General features: G+C 37.9%; 1 protein-coding gene across 1 annotated transcript in view; it reads right to left on the bottom strand.

Moving 5' to 3' along the window:
* Positions 1-22,644, bottom strand: part of adgrl1a (adhesion G protein-coupled receptor L1a) — a 165,966-nt gene extending 143,322 nt beyond the window's left edge. Inside the window, exon 1 of the mRNA XM_087808537.1 lies at positions 22,020-22,644. The gene's annotated coding sequence lies outside the window, so the exon portion shown is untranslated. The remainder of the gene's footprint in view (positions 1-22,019) is intronic.
* Between the last annotated feature and the right edge of the window lie 2,285 nt (positions 22,645-24,929).

Genomic DNA, 24,929 nt, shown 5'->3' with positions numbered 1-24,929 from the left:
TACTATAGTGTACTATACTATGCTATACTATGATATTCTATAGTATGCTATACTTTGCTACACTGTGCTATACTCTATTATACTATACTGTACTATTTATATAAGTTGACAAACGACATGTTCTTAAATGAATAATCTAAAAAATTATGTAATAATGTATTAAAATGTGTTTTATATTGTTGAATTGAATGACTTTCTTCTTGACATCACGGTCGACTGCAGAAGACGCTCAACGCTGGATGTCAAAAAAAAAAAAAGAAGGAAAAGAACAAGACTCGCACAAGCCTGGACGCGAGAGGCAGGTTCACATGCAAGTTCTCCGCCGACACACTCATCACTCGCTCAAATAACCGACTCAATTTCCTCCCATCACTCATTCATTTGACCCGGCTCTGACATCTGTGCGTGCTCCCACACAAACAGAACCCACTTGTTAGTTTAGCGACTTGCTCATTTGCTCGCTCCTTCCTACTTCCTCACGATCGTCTCACCCACTCATTCCACATTCCCTCATTGTTACGACCACTTGTGCTCTCATCTGTTCCCCCCATCCCCTCCTCATCCCTCCATCTTTGGCAACCCACCCCCCCCCCCTCACTCGAATTCTTTCACCCGCCTCTCATCCTTTCACTCCCATTCTTCTGTCAACTTCTCTTTCAGCCTGTTGCTCACCTCCGGCTGACACCTCCATCGCTCTTGCCTTCATAACTGCCCCCCCACTCCATCCTAACAACCCCCCCCCACCCCCCCAGATGAAAGATTCAGGAGATCCCTTCAAGTGCTAATCAGTTTGTCATCCGTGCAGCCCAAAGAAGCAGCTTGACAAATAAAGGCGGTTCCCTGTGTTGGCTGGTGGCTCACTGTGTTTAAATAGGTGACACCGGAGTAGATTCCGAGAGTCCAGGATCGATGCCAGAACCCCTGGGGTCCAACTGAAACGGTGTACCGAGACCAGGCGCTCAATAATAATGCAGAAATAGTCCGCCTGTTTGCTATTTTCAGAATTACTCTTCTGTCTGTTTTTTTTTTTTTAATTTATTTTTTTTCATCACGACGACGGGGCCTTTTCAACTCGCCAGCTGGCAGAGTCACATTTCCATGACGACTCCAACCGAAAAAAAAGAAGAATAAAAACGTCACTGACCCGCTGGGGGGGGGGGGGGGGGGGTGTGAATGAAAACGTCCTGACGGACAACAACCATCATTCCCGTCTTTAATCCCAGTGCACTTCAACCATCACACTCCACCAGGGCCAATTTGCCGCGATTCCCCCGTCTCAGAATAGCAGATCGCCGTCACTCAGGGTCCGAGAGTCCGTTTTTCGTGGACGGTGGAAGGAGGGAGGGCTTCCGTCCATCTTTCGCAAATAATTCCACCAAGTGTAAAAATGTTTTAACGCAAGGTAGCACATGGCGAAAATTTTATTTTCTAAAACACCAGAGATGGATTAAAAATAAGTCGGTTAGTCGTTAAAAAGCATCACAACAATTATGTCCACTTCCTGTTTGTCATTATTTCGGAATAAGGAATTTATTTCAGCTTTAAGGGCTTTTGTATAGAATTTTGATCCGTAATGAGAAAATTTTGTCAAAAAAAGGAAGGAAAAATTTGCTTTTTTGGAAATGGTTGAGGAGCACACTTCTTTTTTTGGGGTTGTTTTTTTTTTTGTTCTCATCCAAAACTATAACAAAAGCTATACTTTTTTTAGTTAGTTCCATAGAGAGAACATTTTTGTTTTTTTTAAATTATTATTCTAACCTTTAATCCACGTATAAAAACAAAGCTAAACTAATAACTTTGATTTTTTTGTTTTTTCTCAAAAAACATGTTTTTTTTGTTTATATTACTTTAACTTTAAATCACATTAAAAAACTCAACAACAACTCAACATTTTGTTAAGAAACAAAACCCATTTAGAATAGATTATGCGTTTGTCTCTTCTCTTCTGTCTCACATGCAGTTAATACAAAACCCTCTGACCTGCTCTAGTAGAAGAACTCACATTTCCCTGATCCTCAAAACTCTGCATTGGCTGCCAGTTTCTTGCAGGCTTTCTCTTAACTTTCTAGGGGTTGCTGTGTTTGTCACTATGTTATCTTGGCCTTTTAAAATATGTATTGTATCTTTAATTGTTCAAATGCTTTGTGACCCTGGTCTAGAAAAGCGCTATACAAATATTACCTACTTACTTACTTACCCTGGAATGAGAAGGTGCTCTACAAATAATTACTTACTTACTTAAAATTGAAAACACACTAGTTGTTATTATTATCATTTAGCTTTTATTTCTGTTGTGTATGTTTCAACAATTTGTTAAATCAATGATGTTTTTGGTTCTTTAAACTTGCGATTTTTGGTTAAATATTGTTGTATTTTTGTATAAGTCATTAGTTATTAAGCTTTTCTTAGCTTTGTATTAGGTTTCAAATTAAATGAATATCTATAAAGACAAATACAAATATATATATTCATGAATTTGAAACCTAAAGCAATGTTTATTCTTAATAAAAATAAATATACTTTGAGCGAGTAAGATAGAATTCTTAAACCTACTTGTAGATAAAAGGGTAGGCAATAATATATAAATGTTGAGTTTTTTGCAAAACTGATTCAATATTGTCCCGCATCGAGTGGTTTAGAAAAATATATATATATATATATATTATTAATATATAATATAATATAAAAATAAAAAAGTCTTTAAATACAGAAAAAAACGGTCTCATAATACCAACAAAATATGTTACGCACAAAAAAAAAAAATCAAAGACACAGAAGTGTAATTAGTAGCAAACTTTGTGTGACTGGTTAAAAAATATATATATATTGCTAATGTAAAAGATCGCTACGAAGGGACGACCACGTATAATAGGATGGTTCATTTTAAAAGATTTGACTGGAGAGAGACTTGTAAAACGGTGAATGTAAGTCAAACTGTAGCTGCTTGTACTGATGCGAGTGATTTAGCGAGCAAAAAAAGGCCAGGCGACTAGAGAGAAGTCAGCTTTGGAAAGTCTTAGCTCGAGGCAGGAATGCTATCACTGACCCGCTACTTTAACACCGACCCCTCAGAAAGCCCCCCCCACCGACTCATCCACTTAAAGTCCCTCCTATTAAATCTCCACACGCCCCACCAAGGCAGTGTATAGATCCACCTCTTCCTTTTGTGGCTCTTACCCGCCGATCTTTGATTTCCTGTCCATCAAGGGGGCGTGGATTAGCGCTCTCTTGTTTATCTGCTCCTCACTTTTATCTATCTATCACTAAAGCTCGCCGCTGACGCCGCGGCCCGGGCCCCGGCACCACATTAATCCGCCATCAGCCGCCCCGTCCATCCATCACCCCCCCCGCTGTCTATCACGTCAGATCCATCATCCACCCATCTGTCTCGCGCTGCCCATGGGCGAGTCGCAGAAGGTGGAAGGCGACGGCGGGGCAGGAAGGAATTAAACGAAGAAACAGAAGATTACTCGCTCGCTCCTCCCTTCTCCTGATCTTTTCAGCGAGTGCGTATAAAAGCTTTGTCTTTCTTCCCCCGATTTGTCGTCCTCACCTGATAATTAAAGCTGTAAAAAGGGAGCGTCACGGGGGGCTCCAATCCCCCGTAAAAACAGGGATATAGCAAGAAAGCCCGTCCAACCCCGGCGCGTCGGGAGGGATATCGTCTATAGCCGGCAGCTCAATATCTGGGTTCATCAGGGGTCGTTTGTATTTCCATCCATATCTGTTAACATTGAAGGGGTGAGTGACGGGGGCACGAGCTCGGGGGGGAGAAAAGGTGAGCGTAGGGCAAACTCCGGCAGGTACCGGAGCGGGGGCGTGGAAACACGTACGCCGGTGGACACGGTCGGACATTTTTTTTTTTTTTTTTTTCCGCTCTCTCTTAAAAAAGTGCATTAACGGAAGCGAAATGTCAATGTCGGGAGGCTTCAATTATTTAGACACACGTTTGTACCGGTGGGCAGGTGACCCCTTGTAGGTGGGCGACGAAGACGTGGACCACAAAAAAATATATGGTGCAAATGTCAACATTTGTCAACAGAGAAGTGGCGGAAGAAGGAGAGGCTTTGATTTTCATGTACTGAATGTTAAAGTAATTAAATTATAACTTATTTATATCAATTTGAATCAACGTTTCTCTTGGTTTTTTAAAACCATTTTCAATCATTATTTTGCAGTATCTTAGACCCTATAATGACCGCAATATAACAGGATAACAACAATATATAAATGTACACAATTGGATTACAATGTCGTTGATACATATAGAAGAGCTGTGGCCATTTATTCATTCATTCATTTTCCACCACTTTATCCCTTACAGGGGTCGCGGGTAGACGGGAGCCTATCCCAGTATCATAGGGCGAGAGGCAGGGGACACCCTGGACAGGACGCCAGTCTGTCCCAGGGCACACAAAGACACACAACCATTCACACACATACCTATGGACAATTAACCAAAGTTATCAATCAACCTCTTTTTGGACTGTGGGAGGAAACCTGAGTACCAGGAGTAAACCCACGTCTTTCTTTAATCATGTTTCTATTTGATAAGACGGTCTATAAGACATTTGTCTAGTTCACTAAGTCTAGTTGACATTTGCCAAAAAAAGAGTGATGGAATTGGCGGGCTGTTAGCATTTAGCTTTCCAAGCTAGCCAGCCCACTTTCTTCTCTTTTACTTTCTTTAGAAACGCTAATGCAAGATGCAAAGAAAATACGTACAACTTGTCCTTTAGATAAATAAAGTAGAACATAATGAGAAGGTCATTTTGAAAAAAAAGTTCTTGGATAAAATAATTCTGATGAGATATTTGAGAAATTTTATTCTTAAAACGGAACCATTTCACCAAATAGAAACTGCAATAAATAATATATTTAGCCTGTTTTTATCCTGCACTCTTAGGGCACAAATCATATTCATCTTTTAGGTCTTGGTGAATAAGGTCCATCAAAAATATTGCGATACATCGTAACAAAATTCAGATGATGAAGCTTAAAATATTAATATATTTATTTGAATATAGTATTCAAGGCACATCTGTAGAATGGTGAAGTCAGCTAGTATTTTAAATGGGGGCCTCAAATTAGGGTGTAACTCTGAGACACCTGAAACAATTGTACCTAAACACCATAGAAAACAATAATCAACCAGGAAGTAGATGGCCTCCGATATAAGGGAGTATATCAACCCAAAAACAAAAGCCAAAGTTTTTCTGAAGATGTAAGAACAAGAATATTGAGTTTAGAGTTTTACGGATCGGAGAAATGTGAGTTCTTCTACTAGAGGAGCTCAGAATACTCGCTGCAGAGTTTTATATTAACTGCAGGCGAGACAGATCCTTCTTGTTTAGACACCCAAAAATAAACTGTTGCAATAGTCTAAACGAGAAGACACAACCGCATGGATTACAAGCTCCAGATGTTTTTTTGACATTTCCCTAAATTTAGATGAAATCATCATCAGCGAAACAAATACATTGTAACAAATCTCTGCCATCTCAAATCCCTGCTTACAATCCTACAAAAAAATTATGTTTTTAGACAATTATTGTGTATACATACTTGGAAAAATACACACTTGGGACTCCAAGTGACCTCGTGTTGTACTAACCAGACCGGAAAATTATCAAAACCTGCCACAGAAGGGACACAAAACCACATGTACTGTCATCTTTTTTAATTTGTATAAACACTACCAAACTGTGAAAACACCCTTTCTCCGCCAGTTAACTGCAGATTTCTGCCCGTAATTACACAAGAAAACTACAGAAACTGGCCCTGGCAGCTGTTTACAGAGCATTCAGTACGTGGAAAAACTTGTCTAAATATCCACCAGGAGAGACGCGGGGAAACAGAGATGTTGATGGAATTGCAAAAAGCGCTCAAACACAAGCGCCGTCACACGCCGAGTTAGTTGTAACATGAAAGCCTGCGCCGCTGTCAGTCTGAGAGATATTTGTGTTGCTTCTCTGCCTTTGTTGTCTTATCTGTAGTGATGTCATAGAAACTCTCCTCTGAAAAGATGTGAGGAAGATACAAAAGAGGAGGTCTGAAATCATGATCAAGAGGAGGGGGGGGGGGTTGGATCTTTTTTTCCTGCTACAAAACACGTTTAAATTGGGGCGTAAAAATATGTCGTTTTGGTACAAAATTCCTCTTCAAATAGTGGTCGTGGCTCATTTGTAGGATCCAAATACTTCATTAAATCGTCTTATGATCTGAGACGGGAGGTTCATAAACGCCCCTGATATAATGATGCGACACCGGTTTTGTTGTTCTTGTCGACGGGTTGTAGGACGACAGTCGAAGCGAGCGAAGAAGAGGGACGACGTACGGACTGACTGTCGTGGGAGGGAAGACAAGAGGATCACAGATTCCGCGGGATGTCTCTGGCTTTGTTGAAGAAGTCCCTCAAACACGCGATACCCTCGGTTTATTTACCATCAAAACATTGCTTTATTTATCCACGCAGTTACCGTGGGCTGACTCTGGGCAGCGACTTCACAAAAAAAAAAAGGGAACGGTGTGACTAACTGGAAATAGGACTCTATCTGAATTCACATCATAGAAACAGATGTTTGGCATCATCTTTTTCTCTTTTTTTTTCTAGTTCTTAGAATTCCCGAGGAACCGAATAGAATCATTTGGACACAGAGAGTTTCCATCAAACAAAGGGCTTCAGAAAGATTTGAGGATTCAACCAGAACATATGCAAGTACGGTTTCACTCAAGGTTCAAAACATTAGAAGCTGAAGACATTGTTGTCAATCTGAAAAAAATCAACCTTTCTGTAGAAAGTGATTCGACATAGGGGGGCAATTTAATTCCCTCAGGGGCCACTGTATGTACTGACTGTAGTAAAGGGGCCGCCAAGCCAAAAGAGAAGAGTGAAGAACCAAAATATATTGTTAAAAATGTACATAAATGAAACCTAAATATGCCAATTAAATACATATAAAACCATGTACTGGTATAAAATAAAAACTGTGATTTGAATGTTTACTCAAATTATTTGAGCAGCAAGAAATATTTTAAAAATACATCCATCCACGTGATACCATGTAAGGCTGTCGGATAGCTTAACCTTTTTAAAAAATAAATAAATAAATACGTATCCGCCTTTAACATTTCTAAGTTCTTCAATGGTTGTGCTATGAATGCAAAAAAAACATTGGTAATGTTTCACATCCTAGTGTTCCATCCATAATAGACAAAGCTATTCTAGTTCGCCTCAGGGGGAATTCCCATTAGAGGTTGCCACAGCAAGTCATCCTCCTCCACTGTACCCTTCACACCTTCCCTCTTCGTGACCTTGTGTTTTTGTATCCGTGAACCACGACGGTTGACTTCCTCTTCCTCATTTTGCTCTTTGTCCAACATATCCGGTGCTACCGCTCTTCACGTGTCCAAACTATTTGAGTCGGGCACCCTTGACTTTGTCTTTTAATGTTTCAAGTTCAGTTCACGGACTATATACATTTAATACTAATTATTAGTGCTTATATTTGTAATACTATTTACACTGATGATGATGTTGTGTTGACATTCTAGGAGGTTCAATCTTCCTTAATTATCATTGTGTTTGCTTTCCTTTAGCAAAACACATTTAGTTTTTTCTTTGGACATCAGTACTACTTTTATCTTATCTTAACCATTGGGATCTTTTGTTGGTCACCCTATCAACATGTACATTAATCTTCTTAGGTATTACATTTTGTCCTATAGACCAGAGGTCCAAAGAAAAACCCGGTCCGGGGTCCATGATGCATTTGTTACCGGGCCTCACAGAAAGTAAACCTGTGTTGCGTGGTTTACTCCGGGAACTCCGGTTTCCTCCCACAGTCCAAAAACATACAGAGGTTGAGTGAGAACTTGGAGAAATTGTCGATAGGTATAGTGTGTGTGTGAATGGTTGTCTGTATTTGTGTGCCCTGCGAAAGACTGGCGTCCTGTCCAGGGTGTCCCCTGACTCCCGCCCAATGAAACTTCATTCTCTCCTCGACTGTGTGAAATTTGTTTTGACATAAAAAATGGGATTTTCTCCAAAGTAGCATTGGCATGTGGCTATTGACACGTCAAGATGCTCGTTAATGTTTATTATAAAAATAAACCTGGTAAGTTGGGTGTACGAGTAAAACACAAAGTCTATACGACTTATTTTGACTTTTTTTTATCTAAAGGCCGGTTTGTGAATAAAATGCCGACATGATACCGGTCTGTGGTGATTTTTTTTAAAAATATCTAAAAAGTATTTCCCTATCCGGAATAACTATCCATGTACCCCGAAAAACTATCAAATACATTCCTTTTGATAACCCAGACCAGATGAAGGGAAATCGCTTTAGTAAACACAACACTTAATTGATGACTAAAACACTATATTAGAGGAAAAATGCTTCTGCTTGCAAATCCGCATCAATTAAAAACCCGAGCGACGGATTAGATCGACGTGCCGGAGAAATCATTGGAATCCAATATCAGAGCGTCGGGAAAAACTTCAAATGATGTTGTGCTGGTTGAGACGCTCGGTGCTTCACGTCGGCGCTTGCGAATAGCTTGATCAAATTGGGCATCCATTGCCAGCTGCGATTCTCTTCTTCCGATTATCAACACTGTTGGTCTTACATGGAGAAAATAGACATGCGAGGCGTCGGCTTTCATCCGTAATGAGCCTAAACTGGCTTCTTCTTCTTGAAAAAAAAAAAAACGGCGTCTCTCGGAATCAGAAGAGGCAGCTGTCTGAAAGAATCCACGTCCATCCGGACCTTCGCTTTAATTAGAGAAATACTTTCGCTTTCTAGTTCTTTATGAAAAAAAAAAAAAGCTCCAGCTCAATCACCAGACTAGCATTCATCCCTCTATTCAGTCCTCCATCAGCAATCAGCGCTCTCCATAGAATCTGAGCGACACAATGGCGCCCGCGACCGTGAGTCTTTGGACTGTCATAAATTACACATCGCACATCTGAGGCTCACGCCCGTAATGACTAATGTGTTCATCTTGGCTTCCGCTGATTGGCTCTTCCTGCCGACGTGTCCGACTCCCTCGCTCGCCCCCTTCGGCTTTCATGTCCGGAGACGAGAAGATGTCAAATGAGACCCACTCGTCGGCGAGTCTTTTGTACGGCCGTGAATGACTTGTTTGTGTGGTTGTTGATCAGCTCATCTGTCTGCTTACGATATTCATCTGGTCGTCCTTAAAGTAATGAATCCTACCTGTGGGGTTTTTAGTTCTAAAATATAGGGTTGAGTATCAACAATGTAGTAGAAAAGTGTTCATTAATATTCTTTTCTTTGTAAACTAAATTAAATGTTTCCTTTATATCCTTTTCTTTGCGTTATTTTCTTTGATCTATGTTCTTTATACTTGGACTTTGTCATCCCTTGCTATTTGTTCCTTTGTTTGCACTTTGTTTGTGTTGTTGTTTTTATGAAACTTGCTGTACCAAACTGGAAACCCATTTTCCCGAAGGAGATCTCCAGAGGGATTAATTAAGTCTATCCATCCATCCATTTATATATCTATTTATATATCTATTTATACATCAATTTAATGATAATAAAGGCCTTAAAGCAGTGTCCCTGACCTTTATTGCCACACGGACCAGATTAATGACGGCATTATTTACACAGACCGGTCAACAGATAGAGAAATAAAATGGCACAACCTTAAAAACACAAACGTTAAGATCATAAAAATACATCTCACCATGACTCTGAATCGGCAGGAGCCCCAAGATGGTCCCATATACAAATATTACTTACTTACTTACCATATAGAGTTTGTGTTTTACTAATTTTTGAGGAAACTGGACGGAAATACCGTCAAAAGTCACATTATTATCTGAGAAAATCGGGGCTTCTTTTCTCCAATTTTAGACACATTAAAGCAACAAAAGTGTAATCATTAATTTTAAGTGTATCTGCGGCCCCGGTAACAAGGGCCACACAGACCGGTATCAGTCCCCAGGGGGGTTGAGGACCACTGCCTTTAAAGGACGATATTCAATTGGGATTTCTTTTTTCTCCCAGACCAACAACCCAAGAAGCCATTAAGAAGTTGAAGTACAGACTGATCGTTCACTTCCTTTGTTGCAAAAGAAAATCACTAAAAATACTTTAAAAGCAACTAGCAAATGGAAAATAAGGAAAAATCCCATCAAATTTTCCAGAAAAGAAAAACCGTCTTGTTTCAAAGACACTTCTCATTTAATCATAATAAAAAAATGTTTTGTTTTTCATTCTTACAAAACGACTTTCTATTGGGCAAAATATAGAAATTCATAATACACGCCATGACAAATTGCATAGTTACTTTTTTTCTCAATAAAATTTGCCAAAGTTGATGGAAATGCGATGAATTAGAAAGCATGCACAACATTTGTTTAGTTTAAAAGAAATGGATAGAAGTTGGAAAAAAGTCATTGAGTGTATATTACTTTTATGAATGCTTTACATAATATTTATTTCTTATTTATCGCTGTCATATTGTCACCATCAAGCATAGTCGAGCTAAGAGGCTGCAAACAATGGCTAGCGATAAGATATTTTTCAATGGAATTATTAGGGGTGTCCAACCTTTTTTCACCACAGAATAATTTTCCCAGACTCACATTCAGATAAAAAATGAAGTGCTTAAAAAAATCGCTCACAACGCTGAGTCAGCAGAATCTTTAAAAAAGGTTTCTCCGCAACAAGATGTTGTTTTTTTTTACGAAACAAGCGTCTTTACGAGTCACAAGCTAATGTTATAGTCTTTTCACCTTTACAGACAGTAATAATCAATACAGCATAACTTATTTAAATCGTGTTTTTTTCTCTCTCCGTGTGCTGCTCGGTATCAAATGCTTCTCGTACCCTGGTCGGGGGGGGGGGGGGCACGAGAAGATACATCCCCATAACCAGCATGAAAGCTTCTCCTCTTCGGAATTAAACGCAGTAATCGAACATCCACAGCCAATATATGGAGGAGAGGGAGAGTAGAAAAAAAAAAAAAAACCCGCCGCCGGCAGCACTCGCCAAGCCTCATAAACACACCTACATTATTTCGTACGCGCCGAATTAATCAGCTGGTAGACAAATAGCTGAATAAATACTGCGGATAACAAGATCAATATTGTACACACAATTTATTTGGGTTCACAGAGATGTCAACTTCTGCAAAGTTGCGTCTCACACTGATTAAACTGGCACCACATTAATTTGGGTAAATCAATAAAACCAATCTTTCAAATAAATCAAGTCGCATGGACGACTGGAGCCAATTGGAGGGCAAGAGCGCATTAAAAAGTCTGTTGCTCCCACAGCATATCTATGTCAGGCAGACAGCCGACGCCGATTTGCTATTTGGATTCCTCACTTTGTGGAATGAAAATGATTCATCCGCGAGACAATAGCGCAGATGCCAAAGACGGCACGCGGTAATTCCATAAGACTCAATTAGAACCATTTTCGATGTCCGTTTTTTTTTCCTATCAAGGGGGTGGTGGCGGTCCGGCCGGGTTTAATAACACGTGGCGTCGCACTGAACAACAAAAAGAAAAAAAAAACCGCTAATTACTAACCATAACCGCCGAGATTAGAACCCAGGCATGAAAACGCTAAAACCTTCGAAATAATTTTTTTATTCCTCCCACTGGAAGATAAAAAATTATGAAAATAGAAGCCAATAATTAAAATAACAATGCGTTTTAATTAACTTTAACTAACGCACTGTGGACTTTAAACACCAGATAAGCTGTAATATAAAAAACACACATGGAGATGTAGGAAAAATGGCCGAAGGCAACCGCATTAATGTTCCTTTATTTAACTTTTTTTTAGCATAATGAAGACTTCCCAACTTTTTATTTTAACCGACCTTTATCCATCTTGTATTCCTCAGTTGTTGTTGTTATCTCTATTTATTAAACTGGATTGTTTTTTTTAACTAGAATGAAAGAGTCGCGTTGTAAATTGCGTTCGAAGGGCAGTGATGGAGAAACCATTATCCTCAAAGGCTGGCCCATAATAACCCCAAAAGTTTCCTTATTAATAATCGAAGAACCCGCCGAAAAGAAGAGGAAAAATAAGCTTTTTTTTTCCGATACCCATTGAAAACCAGCTGCTGAATTATTTCTTTGCAAATATATACAATTATATCTATATGTATCAGCAAATAACACCATGTACTATTGTCTGCTCACCTGAACACAAAAGAGAAGTCGTGGTGTAGTCAAAAAAAAAAAAGCCCCCAAGGAGTGAAATAAGCTTCGTTTTTTTTTTTTAATGCTTTTAACCAAAGAGGTGAACCCGTGATCCCACAGAAACCGAGGATGCATCTTTCCTGCGGTCTGAGTCCACGTGGGCAGGAGCAGCAGAGGGCGATCTCAGGTGAGCCGTGCAGGGTCCCAACATAATTATAATCCTTAATTAATCCACTCTGGATGAACTCACCCCCCCCTCTCTCCACCTTCCTCCCCTCATCCTCCCCTCGCTCTCTCACTCCGTTGCTCCCGGTGTTTATGCTGTTGTTTTTCCATTGAGGTGAGATTGTTCTTTTTTGTTCTTCGCCTTTTTCTTTTTTTTTTTTTACCGCTCGGATACGTGTTCGACCAGGACGGCGCCTCGTTAGAAATTAAACGAGTTCTGCATCACCAGGTTGAATATTTACCGCAATTCTCGGACTATTATTACTACAATTTTTCTCATGCATATACAATGACGCAGCATATATATATATATATATATATATATATATAGATAACTGTTTAGCGGCCTCCAGGAGGAGAGGAAGAGATGTTGAACACAAGGTGGCGATACTGCAATAAAAGCCGTAAACCAATAGGAAGTAGAAGTAAAAAGATGAATTTTGCAGACACTCTCAACTCATAGACAAAGGCATGTAATTCAACTTTTAAAGTTAAAGGTTCTCAATCTGGCTGTTGAAAAATAGCTTTTAAAAAAAGCTGCATATTGGAGACGGCAGCGTAAAGGACGGACTCAATGCACTGCGGAAAACAAAAGCTTACCGTAACTGCTCTTGGTTGGAATGTTTTTGTTTTGTGTTTATCTTGCCGGTTTACTGCCGTGTTACAAGATAAAACTTGAAAATGCAAAAACATCAACTTTTCAATTCAATTTTTTAGTTTATATATTATATTATATTAGTTTATATTTATATTGTTTTAAGCATCTCACCTGTGGCACTGCCTTTACAGTTTATGTACAAAAAACATGTTTATTTTTAAATTGTGTTGGCGAGGCATGTAATGAGTTGAGCTGTTACGGTAATTAAAAATATATATTACTTCACGGCGACTTATTTAATAATGGTGTACGTTGAACATTTTTAATCATGCTATTAAAAAAAAAGATAGAACAGCAAAAATGTTATAGAAGCACATTTAAGTGTGTATTAAATATTGAAATTCTGGGAGGTATGTTTAAAAAAAAGTATCTTAACTTGAATGAATAAAACTACTCATCAAACTTAAATCCTACCCTTACACTAGTCATTTTTACTAGATTTTCCATTTATTTTCTTGATAAATTAATTTGGGATGATATATTTGATCTTACCTACTATATTTTAAATGTATTTAATGACATTTTTATTAAGGTTTTCCTTTTTTATATTAAGATAATTTCAAATTTAGCCTTTTTTATTATGATATAATTCTCTTCTCAACACAAGGAATCGCCTCACACACACACACACACAAAAACAAACTCCGAAAACAAACCACAGGGAGGATTCCCGACACAAACACAGAGGAGTCCTCGGCAGGAGTGACTCAAGGTAGGTCTCCAGAGCCACTTCCTGTTTACGCAAACACGTCCGTCCTCATTCTGCCGCCCGACTGAACGCGTTGTTCGCCGCCGATGATTCTTTTAAATGTTAGTCGGCGAGAGCTCGGGGGGGTCACCGGCGGAGAAAAGTGTAAACGGAGGTGTAATGAAGGAAAGCTTCAGCCTGGTCTTGGCAGGTAAAAAGGTTGCCGGGGAAGAAAAAAAAAAAGGCGCTAAGCTGAGGGTAATGGAAAGAAAGTGTCACTATTGACACTTTGAGAGGTCTACAGAAGGGGAAGTGCTAATATTAGGAGCCAGTCCACCGCTCTGCATGTGTCAGCCTCGCCAATTAAAGGTCGGTTTCCGTCATCCAAGGGTCCACACGCCCTGCCGGGGCCTCACAAAAAAAAAAAAAAGCCATAAGGATTGATTAGGGAAGCTATTAGAGCAATTGATGCCTGTTTCCTTTCGTCTGCTGGACCTTATTTCGAGATGGACAGGTTGAATGTTCTGCCCAATTACCTGAAGAGTCGAGTTAACGCGGACCTTCAGCCGTGGCTACTTTCTTTTTCTTTTTTTTTGTCAAAGCAGAGAAGCACATTGTGCTCACATATATTGAGAAGGGATATTGAGAAGTTTATTTTTGTAGCATATTAAAATATTTATATATATAGACATAATGAAATAAGTAAGCTATTCTGGTTGTTCCTTTTTTTTTCCTAAAAAATATCAAGTAATTGTCTTGTCTTTTTTAGCATTTGAAATGCTATTAAAAGCAATTAGCAAGGGGCTAATTTTCAATGAAAATTTACATTTACCTGAGAGGAAGTAGAAGTTGTATTGTTGTCATTAACTTAACTTAACCCTCGTGTAAGCTTAGGGTCAAGGTGACCCGAAGGCCTGAAATCAAATGTGTATCACTTGGGATATTGAGAAGGTTATTTTTGTAGCATATTAAAATATTTATATATATATATATATATATACATAATAAAATAAGTAAGTTATTCTAGTTGTTCTGTTTTTTCCTAATCAATAAGTAAATATCAAGTAATTGTCTTGTCTTTTTTAGCATTTGAAATGCTATTAATAGCAATTAGCAAGGGGCTAATTTTCAACGAAAATTTACATTTACCTGAGAGGAAGTAGAAGTTGTATTGTTGTCATTAACTTAACTTAACCCTCGTGTAAGCTTAGGGTCAAGGTGACCCGAAGGCCTGAAATAAAATGTGTATCAATTGGGATATTGAGAAGGTTATTTTTGTAGCATATTTAAATATTTATATATATATACATAATGAAATAAGTAATATATTCTGGTTGTTCCTTTTTTTTCCTAAACAAAAAGTAAATATCAAGTAATTGTCTTGTCTTTTTTAGCATTTGAAATTCTATTAATAGCAATTAGCAAGGGGCTAATTTTCAACGAAAATTTACATTTACCTGAGAGGAAGTAGAAGTTGAATTGTTGTCATTAACTTAACTTAACCCTCTTGTAAGCTTAGGGTCAAGGTGACCCGAAGGCCTGAAATCAAATGTGTATCACTTGGGATATTGAGAAGGTTATTTTTGTAGCATATTAAAATATTTATATATATATATATATATATATATATATATATATATATACATAATTAAATAAGTAAGTTATTCTAGTTGTTCCGTTTTTTCCTAATCAAAAAGTAAATATCAAGTAATTGTCTTGTCTTTTTTAGCATTTGAAATGCTATTAAAAGCAATTAACTAGGGGCTAATTATCAATGAAAATATACATTTACCTGAGAGGAAGTAGAAGTTGTACTGTTGTCATTAACTTAACTTAACCCTCGTGTAAGCTTAGGGTCAAGGTGACCTGGAGGCCTGAGATCAAATGTGTATCACTTGGGATATTGAGAAGGTTATTTTTGTAGCATATTAAAATATTCATATATATATATATATACATAATAAAATAATTAAGCAATTCTGGTTGTTCCTTTTTTTTTCCTAATCAAAAAGTAAATATCAAGTAATTGTATTGTCTTTTTTAGCATTTGAAATGCTATTAATAGCAATTAGCTAGGGGCTAATTTTCAGAGAAAATTTACATTTACCTTAGAGGAAGCAGAAGTTCCACTAGTATTGTTGTCATTAACTTAATTCAACCCTTGTGTTATCTTAGGGTCAAGGTGACTCGAAGGCCTGAAATCAAATGTGTTTGTGGTATCCCTTGTGTTATCTCCATGTCATTCCATAAATACATATTCAGTGTTGGAAATCGTTCACCTTGTTTTAATTTGTCTTTTGGGCCTTGAGGGATAACACAAGGATTAAACATTGGCATCATTATAAAACACCGTATCAACAGTGGTCTACTTTGGTTTGGAGAGGGGCCACGTAAAATGACTTGGCGGGCCAGAATTTGGGCCCCCGGGGCCATGAGTTTGCCAGATGTAGCTCAAAGGGAAGCAGCAGTGTCGCTTGCAAAACGCTGACAGAAGTCACAGTTATATCATCATCGGATTCTTGTTTCATTGACAACATTTCCTGAGATCCCTTATTTCGCTGACAGGGAAAAGTGAGAAAATGCTAAATATCACAGCGTCGTCATTTTTTAAAAGAAATCAATTGTCAAGAAATATATATGTTTTACAAACTGTGAAACTTTCACGTCCTAAAAATGAAGTGGGATATTTAGATTCATCAATTAAATGTGAGATATATATAAGAAATAAATACTGTTTTTCTTAGTGTACTAAAATATAAAAGGGTTCATGTCTATCAGGCGTAACAAACTCAATGATACAAGGGGTCAAATATATTTTTATTACTCTTGGACTGATTTTTTAAATGTATAATTTAAATTAGTGATGGTCTGATGAAGCTTCATGAAGCAGTGTCATTATTTTCAGATTCCACTAGATGGCGGTCTCCGCATTATCTTTCTTTGTTTCCAACGGTTCTAAAGAGACATCAGGTCATTTTTAAACTGATGGCGCCACCTACTGACCTCTAAACACCATGGCACTGTTTCATGAAGCTTCACCAGACCATCAATACTTTAATTGTTGAATATATTTTCATAATAAATACTGTATAGAGTATAAACTTCCTTTAACTGCGATTGTCAAATTCCATCAAGCTCAGTTTTACTGTTAATGGAAGTCATTGTATAATGGTTGACATCCCTAATCTGTGTTCCTTATCTTATCCATCTTTGTGGTCATCATATCAACAGGAAAATCTATCCTTTTTGATTTTGAGCAAACCATCCATTTTCTTATAGACAATAGATATATATATGTAAAAATAACTATATACAAAACATACTTTCGTCTTCTTAAATCGAAGTGGGATGTTTAAATATATCATTTAAATGTTGAATATTTTTTCTAAATAAATAGTGCATAGAGTATAAACTGTCTTTAACTGTGTTTAACTATTATTGTAGAAGTTCCAGGTGCCTTTTACTTTGCTTTTATCGTATTATCGTAGTGTTTTTAACTGTTTTTCTTTTGTGTGAGTAACATTGTACACACATAATCTCTGTTCATTATCTTATCTTAATCGGTGTCATCTTCACAGGTACACAGGTATCAGTTTTAACATTCATTTACTTTGATTTTTGAGACGATAATTCGACGGGCCACGTCAAATGATGGTCACACCAATAATAAAACAAGATTATAATGTCAAACCGCGAACAAACGCCGGCGTCAACAGGACGGATTAAACATCCCTTCATCTCCATAAAGTGTTAAAAAATAGCTGCTTGTGTTTCACAAGGCAGGAGGAGGAGGACGAGAAGAAGAAAATAATCTGTTAGTATTGAAAACATCAACTCCGCCCGGCACCTTTGCCTGTAGCTGCCAGCTGTGATTTCTTAAAATGTCAAAGCGCTGGTAGGGGCAAAATTACAGCACCTTGTGATCACTCCTCTCGACTCCCTTCAGAACGGTGTTTTGATTCAGGACGGCGCACAAATACACTCAGGAAAGAAAAAAAAAAAAAAAAGGAGGGAGGGAGGGAGCGCCGACAAACACGGAAGGGAGTCGATAACCGCTATTTGAAGTTCCTTTAACGACATGAATTGGAAAATCAAGCCGGCTAAAAAGGGCAATCAAAAGCAGTCATTACACCATTATGATAACACCAAACCCCCCCAATATGGATGTGGAACGTGTGAATGGCTGGTGAGCCGCTCATTGATTCCAGCATCAGTGGAGTCTTTTCATTGGCCCTCACCAAGTCGTCTGCCAGTCGATAGATACAACCCAAATACAGCAGTCACTCAATCCAATGTGTTGCTACATGGACCCATCCGGGCTAAATTAACACCCACTCCATTTATGAAAAAGAGTCCTCATTGATTTTTTTTGTGTGTGTGTCTGTGTGTGTGTGTGTGTGTTTGCAGTCTCGCCGCCGCTGTTCATTATCGCCATGCTGGCGCCTCTCAAGGCTGGTAGGAGATGAATTGAATTAGAAGTGTGGCAGGGGTTCCTGTAAGACTCCTTAAAGCCAACACCTCCAGCGTTCGTGCCCCGATGAGGCGGCGCTGAATTGTGAACGTATGGCATTTACGGGGGGGGGAGGCTGCGACGACACAAAGGCCACCTGCTTCAAGAATGGCTGCACGTCACGGCGCGCGTCGCTACGTCGACCGGGTTTCTTCTCGCTCGTGACGGATGGTCGCGTTTCTCACACGAGCCGAGCGTGAGATCATTAACAGTCCATGTGCGGTTCGGTTGTTTTTTTTGCGTCACGGCTCAAAAAAGACACCATTTTTTTTAAACGATCAAGCAGCTAGGCTAACAAAACATTAGCATATACATAAGAAACGATGAACGTACGATGCATTTAGCTAAATGCTAGCGACACATATTATAAACGTGTTAATGGAAAACTACAGTATTAACCATAAGTATACTTAAACAAGAATATCTAGCTATAGACGACTACCTCCGATATTCCCCAAATGGCGTATTGTTCATCGCTAAGCTTTAATAGCCGTCGCATGTTAGCTTAACCTTGAAAACAAAATAAAACCTTATAAATGTCAACCATTAGCGTCTACATTTCCAGATACGCTTCTGTTAATATGCTAATAGAAACGTAATAGCAAGCCAGGTATGACCTTTGAGAATGTCGTTAGCTAACCGCTAACTTAGCATTGTAGTCAAGCAATGCTTTTGCCACCGATTAAATGAATCAAACTATATTTATAGACGACGGAATATACAACAAGTGTTTTGTTATATTCATTCATTTTAAGGTCTATTTATTTATAATTTAACATGATAATTATTTGTATTTTCTTTGGTTAACTATACACTGTGGAATGCTGTAAGCTAACGGCTAACGCTGTACGTTTATAGATTATATAATATATTCTATTTGCATTTGTGCTCTTGTATTATTAGCATATGACAGTGTCTTCATTATGGTATAATAAATGTGACGATACATTTTTTAATGCTTTTCTATGTAAGAATTATACGTTTATTTGTAATTTTAACTCAAAATATTGTAGTGTGATTGGACCATGTTTGCAAAAACAGTACTTTAATTCCCCAAAAATATTAAATACATGTTGTTGAAAAATGTGAAGTTTTTTCACCGTCTATTGAGTTTGGTTTGGTGAGCAATCCTAGAAACATTCACCGTCATTATGTTGTTTATAATCAGAATAGCTTTTCATAATAACAAGATTAGTGTTTTTTCAGAATCAAATTGCTGCTGCCCGGAAAGAGAAAAAGAAAGAACGTCCGTTTTGGTTTTTTGTTTGTTTGTGTTGTATTAAAGTAAAAAAAAAAGGTCAGTCAAAATCACCCTTAAAACGGAGCAATGGATTTGTGTGTGTTCGTGCCTCGGGAGAAACTTCCGAGCACGACCATCCATCAAAACTTTCAGGGAAGAGAAAGTATTTTTGATCTTGTTAGTCTGAGTCACGGGGAACTAAAAAGTTCTGTAATAAAAGCCAAAAAATAATTCAGATTTTTGTCCTGGTAATTGTTACCAGAGCAAGCTATGGTAAGATTTTAAATTGACTTGCTGATGCGGTTTTAAGCCATTTTATCAATTAGATAAACTTACTAAAACTTGAATTTGTTCTTTGTTTTAGCCAAAAACTTACGCAGACTTTTTTATACCGTTTATCATTTAATTGTTTTTTAAACAAAAGGTAAAAGCAGAAATGATGCATAAGCGTTTAAGAAACATAGGACGATAAAATGCAACAAATATTACATTAAAAGACAATCAACTAATGCTAACGACGCAAACAAACATAGCGTTTTCAGTAAGAATTGGAAATCGGTGAGAGAAAAAAATTACAGTTCAAGAAACACCTCAGTTTTTAAACAACATTTTGGATGTGCATTGACCGCTGCAATTATTTTTTTAACTAATTTACACCATGTGAGCAAAATAAAACCGCCTTAAATGGAAATTACCTTGTGTTTTCAGGTTGAATATGAACTAATATTAAGAGTAAATCGATTGCGTTTAAAGTTTTCAAGTGAAAGAAGACACGGGAACAACTCGTAAAGCTATTATTTCAAAATAAAATGTATGTATTCAGTAGCTGAACTACTGCACACATTGGAGGGTCGCATCTTAGCGTGGCTATAATCCTGGAAAAACAGTTTTTGGGATTTTTCGGTGAAAACCGACATTCCAAACTATCGTAGGCGGTTTGTTAATAATTCGCAAGTGGTGCGTTCCCGCCAGAGGGAATCTTAGCACACAATAGAATATGTAATTGAATAACAGATTAGGCGAGATTCTCACACCCACAGCATGTGGCTCGTTTTCATCTGTATTTCTAATTATGCCATTTTTTTTTTTCTTCCCTTTTTCACACCAAAGGCCAAAGTTGCCATAATGAGCCGAGTTATTTTTCCCCTTCCAATCCGCTCACTCATTTTCATTCCACGGACATCCTGTAGTGTGAAAAGGTTGCTAGTGTCCTTCACAGGTTACTGACGAATGGTTGAAGCCGTGTCAGAATCAAGACGCCGCATTGGCATGTGATGCCGTTTCGCCCCGTTTTTTCCCTCGGAGTAATTAACGCCGAGGAGGGATGTAAAGGTTAACCAACGTTGCCAGGTTACCGACGGATCTAACCCACTTTCCTGAGGGCAGGAAACATCATAGGTCAATTTCTGAAATTCATATCAGCGTCCGCTTCCTGCTTTTTTTTCTACGTATTAGCATAATCATCGACTCAGCCCGGAGCTATCTTGGAAAAAAATAATACGCTGCGGGGGGACGTAACAGGAAATCACCTTTTGAGCTATTATTCCTAAATATACTGTTAAAAACACTCGCCGAAAAGTCGTTTTTTTTCCCACTTTTTTCAGGAGAACTTCTATGAAATGTAATTAGCGACTGGCTTCAACTCTGATGGCCATTAATGGAATGCTAATGTATGACCGTGATTCACTCGCTGAAAAGCTGAGGATAATAATTCTTTCGACACAAAGACAAGGGGGATATAAATCCCTCTGTCTTACCGGTGGGGAAGAGAGAGAACGTTTTGGCAGCCAACCAATCCCAAAGTCTGGGCTTCTTGAATGCCCAGATAACACAATCAGACAGTGGCAATATTGCTGTTTTACCACCTGAAGAATTGGAATTTCATACACCTTCTCCCTCTTGAGATGGGCCAGTTTTTTCTTCCTTTTTCCTGGCACCAGAAATAGGATTCAGGGAGGGGAAACAAAAGTATTTTCTTTAGTCGGTTTTCCTCTCTAGGTTATATTTTATAATGAACTGCTTTTATTATTACTGTAGATGCAGGGATGTTGGAATTGAAAAAAAGGGGGGGGGGGGGCTCACACAAAACATTACACATTTAATTACAGCAATAGGAGACAATCCTCCCTGCCGTGGTCGTAAGACGATCCATGTATTATTGAGGAGCTCTTTTTTTTTTTTTTATGGATCCCCAACTATAATCTTGATCTTAGATGGGGAACGGTATTCCGGCAGTACCACCATCCCAGGACAGCGACTCGATGGATGCATACTTTTTGTTTTGTTTTCGTAATGAAGCCACTAACTCACAGGAATGTTTTTAAAATCGAATCCACCAGTCTACATGTGGCCTATAAACCAATTATCCAGAGCAGCACTTGTGACAGAACCGAGAAGCTTATCAATAAATAATTCGTCTTTGCACTGGTGTCACTTAAAAAAGGAGAGAATGATGGTGTTTTTTGTTTTTTTTAAATGTTTATATAGAGGTTGTTTTTTTTGAAGTCCTACCTTGGGTTGCTCCAAATCTCCTTTTTTTTTCTCCTCTCGGTTGGCTCAGTGCACCACATTCATGCTCGCCTTCCCCTCCTCACTCCTCCTCCTCCTCCCGATGCTTATCGCTGCGTTTCTCCTGCTCTGGTGCCGTCTTCGTGCGGATGCATACGAATGAAAAATTAATCGCCTGCTACCTTCAATTACACGGTAGGAGAAAAAAAGAAAAAAAAAAAAAAAAAAAAAAAGAAAAAGTGGTCGAGAGAACCTCCAACGAAAAAGCGACAATAAAACGGGGGTTTTGGGGGAAAAAAAGAAAAAAAAAAAAGAAAAAATCCTCACGGATGGAAAAGGTTCTCGGAGAAAAAACGTCCCCGTTTGGGCTTCAGAATAAAAAGCGACGCCATCGTTTCAACGCGTCAATGGAGGGTTGATGATGAGTTGGAATTAAAACAAGTTCTTCGGTGGGCTGGAGCGATACTTCCTGCAGGAGGGTCTGGAGCGGTTGTAGGGTCGTCGTGGTCGTCCGTCTGCGGGTGTCTCTCTCTCTCTCTCTCTCTCTCTCTCTCTCTTTCTCACTCTCGTGCGCGCGCTCGCGCTCTGACGCACCGAGTGGATCCCTCGACTGGTTCCTCTCTGGCTCTCCGTGGGCAAGACGCTCGCATCAGGACCACTCGCTCACTCACTCACTCGCTCACTCACTCGCTCACTCACTCACGCACGCACTCACACGCACCCTGACTCCACAACACGCCCATTATTTAGTTTGAATGTTGCCCAACTTGAGATTTTTTTTTTAAGACGTGCAAGGGTCGATGGGAAAGAATGAAAAATAAAATAATAAATAAATAAACATGTGGTTGGAAACTGTATCTGGATTTAATCTGGGGTTCACTCACGTCACAGCCCAGACTTAGATCATTCAATAGCGGGGTATTTTTGAAAGAAGGACTGCAAGTGACTGGGGATGAGGATCAGCTACTCGAAATTCTACCGGATTCTGGCAAAGCATGACTATTGCTTCTTATGTGATGATAATTCAATTCAAAAGGTAACTAGATGAAGATCTATCTTTTTAAACTTGTTTTTTTATAATTGTTATATATATATATATATATATATATATATATATACTTATATATTATATATATATATATATATATATATAAATATATATATATATATATATACAGATTGTATTAACATTATAGGCATCATTATAAGTATTTATGTTTTCCAAATTTGAGCCTCTGACAATATTATTTTTTACTTTTTCCTATACATTTATTGATTTATTTTTAAGTCCCGATTTGAACTTTCTGCACTTCTAATATGGCTTATGTTTTTATTATCTTTAGCGCCTGTGTTATCTCGGGGTCAAAGTGACCCAAAGGTTTCAAACAGAAAAACAAGTCCTCTTGTTAAAGAGTACTTTTTTTCCCTCCAAATTCTTATCCGACGACAATATAGTTTTTGTACTTTTCCATGTACATTATTTTATTTATTTATTAAGTCGATTTGGACTTTCTACGGTTCGAATGTGGTTTATGTTTAGTATCAATAGTGCCTGTTTTAGCTCAGGGTCAAAGTGACCCGAAGGCTCAAAAACAAATGTGTTTGTTGACCTTGAGGCAACACAAGGGTTGCAGGGTAAGTGCATTATATATATATATATATATATATATATATATATATATATATATATATTGTATTGACATTATAAGCATCAAAGGGCCAAATCGGACCCGTTTATTTTTAGTGCCCATAAGAGCTTTGAACACCTGCAATTATTTAATATTCACGAAAAATTAAGTACTTTACTGTACATTTTAAGATGTCCAGATACTGATGATGAGTACTTGAAAATGTTGAGAAATAATCTGGAATATTTATATTTATATATTATTTTGTTTTTGTATTTCTTGTCCCTCAAAGTACATTGAAAAGATACTTTAAGAACATCATAAGTATCCCCATGGGGCCTGACAAAGTATTTTATGCCCGCCAGAGCTTTAGAAAACTGCTAAAGATTATATATGTAGAGAAAGAATTTCGAATACACAATGGATGGTTTGCACTTCAAATAGAAAAAGTTCTTACTTTTTTTTTTCAAATTCTTAGCCTCAAACCATATAAATATTTCAGTTTTCTACTTTTTTTGGGGGGTAAAGTATTCAGTCCCGACTTGGACTGTGTACAGTAATTTAATGGTTTATGTTTAGTGTCTTTAAAAAGGACTAAAAAGACAGATGAACTAAAAGTTTGAAAGTTTTCTTTTCTGAGCCCTTTTAAAAACATTTTTTAAGTCTGTTTCTTTCTTTCTTGTCTCTCAAAGTACATTTAAATATATATATATATATATATATATATATATATATATACTGAGGATGATGGCTTATAAATGTTGAGAAATAATCGTAATTCAAGATGGACTGTTTGTGTTTCAAATAGAAAAAAAAAGTGTAGTACCTTTTTTTCTTCTCAAATTGTTAGCCTCCGACATGATAGTTTTTTTGTAGGTATTTTAGGCTGAAATATTCCTAACTTGGGCTGTTCTACAGTCTTTTTATGGTTCAAGTATCTTTAAAAAACAAAACAAAATTAAATGAACTAAAGTACAATAAAATAAAATAAATAAATGCTCATAGGTGTCCTTTTTTCACCTTTTTTATTTCATTTTTAATCATATTAAGTCTCTTTACTTGATCATAATGTGGATGTTTTTTAAATCTACAGCCTCTTCCGTAGACCACGGTTCTCAGTTGAAGAATGTAGAGCGAAGACGCCACGTTTTCGATCCATCTTATGATCAAAGACTTTGGGTAGAAATCCAAAAAGATTTCAGAGGAGAATGAAAATGGAATCTTGGTGAATTCGCCGCTATGTTTGTGGGTGTGCAAGGAAAGATGGAGGTTTCTACCAGTCACA

Source organism: Callionymus lyra, chromosome 15, assembly GCF_982586985.1.
Source record: "Callionymus lyra chromosome 15, fCalLyr1.hap1.1, whole genome shotgun sequence".
NCBI lineage: Eukaryota > Metazoa > Chordata > Actinopteri > Syngnathiformes > Callionymidae > Callionymus > Callionymus lyra.
This window is presented reverse-complemented; position numbering and strand designations above follow the sequence as displayed.